Below are 6,658 nucleotides of genomic sequence, written 5' to 3' on the forward strand. Positions count from 1 at the left end.
ATACAACAACCACTGTTACAAGTTGATGACAGACCTTGCCAACTGGGATGCGGCACGCATAAGGTGCAGTAAGCACGGTGCAGATCTGGCCTCTATAACAAACAGGGCGGAGAACAGCTTCATTATGAGTCTCATCTCCAATGGTGGGTGAAAAACAACAGTTACACCTTGTTAATGTATTTATTTATTTTTTTTTTTTATTTCGCACAGGTAAAAAGAAATAATACATACATATAACTAATCAAAATGCATTGTGCTGGGAAAGGAGAGGTAAATCTGATTTATAAGATTCCTTCCCCATTTTTTAAACAAGATGATTTACAATAATGAATTAAAGTGTAGAAACAAAAGAGTAATTAACAACTTAATATCATAACAACTAACAAATCAATAACTAATGATAATTAAAGATATGTATTAAGTATTATGTATAAAAAACAAATACCTAACTGAACACAGAAAAATTACCAACTAAATAAGCAAGGATACAATTCTGAATGGAGTTTAACCCTATCCAGACTGGGGGGGGGGCTAAAAGTGCCCGCGCCAACTTTGACATCGTATTTCTGCCGAACGATGTATGCTAGGACAACCAAACTTGGTGACTTTTCCTAAAATTTTGTTGGCAACAATTTTATGATAATGTTTTAAGTTTATCATTTTTTCATGTTGCCATGGCAACGGGTTTCTGACTGGCATTTTATGCAAAAATCATTAATTTTCTGAAAACAATGATATTTCTCGGGTTTTCTTGCACAACTACACTAGTTTTCCTACATGTTTAACATTACATGTAATTAGATGTAACTTTCCTGATTTAATATTAATAATTTATGCTAATTTGATAACGTAATCAGCCAAAATCCAAGATGGCGGACTATATCACTATTTCAGGTATCAGCAGGCTTTTTCGTCAATACCTGACATTTTCTTTATCAGAAGCATTTAGATTAACGTTTTTAGTCTATTTTCAGTGTCCTTTGGGGTCAAAAGTGGAAAAAAGGATTTCTAAAAATTTCAAAATGGCCGATCCAAGATGGCGGATCCCAAGGGATCGCTAACAACACATGACGCCATTTTATGACGTCATTTTGACTTACCATTGACGTTGTATGCCTTTGCATACCTTAAAATTAATAATACAAACCGTTTTGTTAAATTCCTTTAGATATTACGGGAATTCCCTATTTAGCCAATAAAATCACATCGATGACGTCATAATTACGTCATATTACGTCATAACGTCACCAAAATTACAGGAATTATAAAACTTGACGTGAATATCACTCCCTGAAAATTTAGTGATGATACATCATACCGTTCGGAAAATTATGAGGGGGGGGCCGAATCAGCCCCCCCCCCCCAGTCCTAGAAATACCAAAAAAGCCCAGTCTGGATAGGGTTAAACTGTAAAAGCCAACACAATAAATTGGACTTACCCAATACCCAAAGGATACAATTCCATAAATAATAACAAAACAAATTACAACAAGGAGATGTAACACTGCACGTGAACAACATAAGAAATGCAGCCAATCAAAATGTAAGGACATAAATGAAAAACCAATCAATAGAATTCAGGATTAAGCAAAGGACTGATTGTTCAAAATGGAGCTCCTTAATATGTTTTTGAATTTAAGTAGTGATTTGCAGTTCTGTAAATTTCGATTTAAGCTATTCCAGGTTTGCGGGTATCTGTACACCATGGAAAACATACATGTACGTTGCTGTGTCTTTGATTGTATTTGTTTCAAGTTGTTTCGTTGCCTTGTGCTGTAATGATGAAATTCCGAGTTGTACTGAAAAAGACGTTTGAATTGATTTGGTACACAGGAACTATCATTAATTGTTTTATAAACGAAAACAGACGTTTGTAGCTTGTTTATATCATATATTATATGCTGAATACGTACGTGATGGCATGCAATGTATCGTCGGTACGTTAATCGCTCAGGTCACTACAACATGAACATTACTATATTACTAATCACTTTTACATTAGGAAAAAATCGATGCGGAGGGGAATGTGAACGAGACATTGGTAACTATCCGAAAACAACGTTTTTGCCGGAGAAGTAGTGACTTTAATATTACAGAGTATGTACTAATAATGTTCATGTTGTAGTGACCTGAGCGATTAACGTACCGACGATACATTACATGCCATCACGTATTCTGCAAGTGTGCAGTTGAAAGAGACCTAATTATGACAGGTCTTGATGATGATAGGAGTCGTAAAGATGTACTTCTACGCCACCCAGTACTTTGTACTCAAATGTCGAAAACGCTTTTAAAATTATCATAACAACATAGTCGACTGACTCATTAAAACATATTGACTTGTAATTGTATTTGCATCGTAAAATTATCAATACAAAAAATTCATTCATATGAGTACATAACGTTATAAGTAGCAGCACCGTCCACGCCTATATACACGTCTCATTCTGTACTAAATAGGTATAAAAAAGTGCTGTAAAAGTTATGTTTTTTTTTAAATTGTGCTGTAAAAAGTAATTTACTTGGACTCAAATCTGAAAGCAAAATCTCAGCCAGAGCCTGCAGGGAAGTCTGTACCTGGTAAAACATGTTTCAGGTAGTGAACAGAGTCAAATACAAGTTTGTCTTCAACATTTTGTTTTCCTAAAAGGGTCCGACTGATTAAACTCCACACAAAGATGTCGGAAGACAAGAAATCAAATTGCTATGACTCCCATTTCCTACCATGCAATATAAAAAAAGCTGCCGTACGTTTTATGACAAATTTTGAACATAAACATGGATATAGTAAGATCATTCATCTGTTAAAAGAAAGAAAAAAACTCTTGTAATTTTACTTGCTTGCAGCCCCTGAGATGGATTTCTGGATTGGACTTCGTAAAAAAGGTTCTGGTTGGAAGTGGCGTGATGGGTCACCATTCAGCTACACGAACTGGGCCTCTGGTGAGCCTAACAACCAGGATGGCTGGATCTGCGGTGTTGAGGAGTGCGTCCTGATGTACTCCAAGGTACGTATTTCTGTTACAGGTTCTTTTCTTCAACTAAAGACTATACCAATTCATTTTCTTGGTTCTCAAATGTTGTGATGTACAAAACAAGCAAGCGCTCAAGCAAACGCTAACATATGGCTTGGAACAAAACATGAATCTTGACCATTTGCTTGTGAAAATTGTGACAATCATTCTTTGTTATCATGTTGATGATTCATAATCATATTAGTTGGGGCTAGCAATCAATCATATTTCTGTACGATCACGATCAATGACAAGATTTGACGAGATTTTTCTCTAAATTCAAAAATACAGTAGTACACGAGAGCAATACATAACAACATATTTACAAATGCACAAATATAAACAATTGCTTATTGTAACCGAGGCTTTATTGCCTAGGGTGTGCTCCCTATGACTGTTTTGGGCTAGGATGTGCTCCCCACATGTCTCCCCCCCTCCTCCCTGGAATTTCCGTGCTAGGGTTTCTTTCCTAGGACTTCTGTGCAGGAGTGTCTTCGCTAGGTTTCTGTGCAGGTTTTTCTCTCCCCGTGGTTTACAGTTAAGGCATACATCTCCGTTTTTATATAATAATTTACAAATTTTACTCACGTCTCGTATATGTTTGGAGCATTGGCATATAAAACAACATTAGAAGCTTTACAAATACAAACTACTAACTTGAAGGTAACCTTTTTACAGATACAAGATATTTACATATACAAACATATCAATGACACATATACAATCATGTCAATAACACAGTCATGCAAAGGTTTTGTTTATGTAGGATGAACTATATATGATGAATCAAAATTGATAGAAAAAGGTCCGAGATAAGATCAAATGCAATCAAGGTTGGGAACATTTTATGTTAATATTAAACAGTAGTGATATCATTAAAGCATCAATGCACATTTATCATTGTACAATGTACATTTTACTTAATGGCTAGTCATGGTCATTTCTTTGTCGTGTAGATTACATATAGTATATATAGATTGTTTAAATTGCATTTGCGTTTAATTACTTCCTTCTTAGAAAAGTAACACTCGAAAATTAAAATTCAATGCTGAAAGGAAACTAACCATCTTCTGTTTTCAACATTTCCGACAGAGTGACGCAAACTGGGCAAATATCAAGTGGGCAAAAGGAAAATGGAATGACAAACGATGCTGGAAGGAATATTATTACCTTTGCGAGAAGCGTAAAAATTGAATGTAAAAGTGGTAACGTTAGTTGACATAAACTCGCGGGGTAATATAAACTCGGGATTTTTAAAAACACTAGTTGATCGAAGACAATTAAGAAGAGTTGCTGTAAAATAATGTTAAAAGCGACGCGCATTGGAACACTGAGAAAAATGTAACCAAAATCCTAATGTAGAACGATTAGCATTCGTTCTAGAAGATGGTCGAGTGTCAGTGTCAAGTCAAGTCAATTTCTGTCTATTTGGACAAGAAGTAGTTTCTTAGTTGCAATTAATATACATGATATTGTTGCTCGAAAAAGACTGCGTACAAAACAAACAAAATCTACAGTCATAGCACATTGTCTACCTTAGACTGTTTAGTTTAGTTTTGGAAGCATTTACTGTTTGAAAGAAGTTTGCATCTTCTTGACAGCCTATGCTCACTGTAAAGGAGTGATCCAATTACAGGTATGTATCATGCGTTATTGTATAAATAGTAGGAAACTAACGTCTGAAATAGATGGACAAAACGTCAAAAACCTTAACTTGAAGATGACACAACTTTTGCACTATTTTCACTCATCAATAGTGTAGAGAGAAGAATGTTTGTCAATGCATATTTTGCAGAATGTTAAGTTTATAATACACATGTATTGCTGTTAAGGCATTCAATCTTATATCAACCTTAAGGCTTGAAGTGCATAATACAACATTTTCTTATATGAAATAGGAATAGCATCATTCACTGAATATAAACGTTTAAAACAAATACACACCCTTGCGATGTTATCTAACATTGAACACCACGGCTTGCGAAAAACGTTATTTGATGAGTAAACAGTGCCTAATTACCGTGATAACATTCAATTGATGGACATACCAATATCTATTTTGTTTGCTTCTAAAAATAACGTTCTATCTGAGCCGCAGTGCAAAGTTCCAAATCGGCTGCCATGTTCATTGTGACGTTTTGAGTGGGCAAGTCACTGATTAATGTAATTACCTGGTGGGAATAATCAAAAGCTGGAGGTATGACGTTTTCATGGTTTGATGTTCAATAACATCCGAAGTGTGAATATTTCATGAAAATCTCTATGTGTTTAAACAATAGTATTATGGTATTATGTAATTTCAGGAAATTCTTAATTTTGATGTCATTGGTGTCTTATGCACTTTAAGGGAAGTGTACGTGTTGTCAAAGCCCCACAGGATGCTTAGAAGCGAGAGCCGTACAAGCCAACGCTTGAAAACAGCCAGGGGAGAAGACAACACCTCGTAAATGCAGAATGTTCTTTATTATCAAATGTGAAAACAAATATACGACATGTGAAATTGTTCTAAAACAATAGATGACGTCATGCTGAGGTCAGAGCACAACAGCCTGTAAGGTATCGTGTTACCAGGTAACCAGCATGAGTGCAGTATATGCACTGAAACGGTATTTAGAGAACCCCATGTAATTGTGCATTTAGTCTGTACACTTTGAAAAAGCTGTCACAGCGAATCCGGTCGTGGCACTATACTGAATAAAAGCTCTAAACGGTAACTACGCGACCCCAGATGTATTACTGAGGGGCAAATACGGTGTGAACGATGTCGGTTAGTTTGAGGAATGAATCCACTCTACTTTATAGTTCATAATTTTGCTGTTAAGTTTTTCAATCTTATAGATTATATCAACCTGACGGCTTAAATTAAGAACTGCTGCCTAAAGTAAAAGCAAAAAAATAATAATAATTTAAGGATAGAAGGCTAAGCCAGATTGTATGAAATGTGACATGGACCAAATACTAGGGTTCCATGACCTTATTACTTCGCCTCATGGATTCAACCTTAAGTTCATGACTAATGTATTCTTGAAGTCCTAATGAAATGCCAAGTCGTCTCTGGGAATTTTAATCCAAAGAAACGTTGCTTTGTAAACATGTGTGTCTGACAATTCTATGATTTGCACGGGATGATATCAGCAGGGTATTGGTAGGATAATCATCTAGTACTAGTGTAGAGAGTGATGTCATGAATGAGGTTAATGCCTTTTTACTATTGTTAAATATTATATTTGTATTGAAGCAGCGTGTGCACAATCTTTATCAGTACAAACCTGATGCAGCTATAACCCGTTCCCAGAAGAAAGACATTAAATGTTATAGTTGAAAGAAGCAGCATTAAGACAACTAAAAAATTGTTACATCCACACACTGATTTAGAAAAGAACAATATTACTGTAGATCTGAGGTCTTAAATGGGTCATGTATACATAAGGCTGACACATCTGGTAAATACATGTGGCTGTCTGTCTAGGGAGCTGCATAACCCACTTATTATCCTTTGTACAACGAACATTCCAAACATTCCTTTTGGCTTAACATTCCTGTAACAAATTCCTGTACAATTCCTAGAATTCTTGCAAACTTCACATGCTAATACGCCAAAATATATTACTCAAGCAACTGGATAAGATTTTGAAACAGTCAGA

This window comes from Branchiostoma lanceolatum, chromosome 8, assembly GCF_035083965.1.
Source record: "Branchiostoma lanceolatum isolate klBraLanc5 chromosome 8, klBraLanc5.hap2, whole genome shotgun sequence".
Lineage (NCBI taxonomy): Eukaryota > Metazoa > Chordata > Leptocardii > Amphioxiformes > Branchiostomatidae > Branchiostoma > Branchiostoma lanceolatum.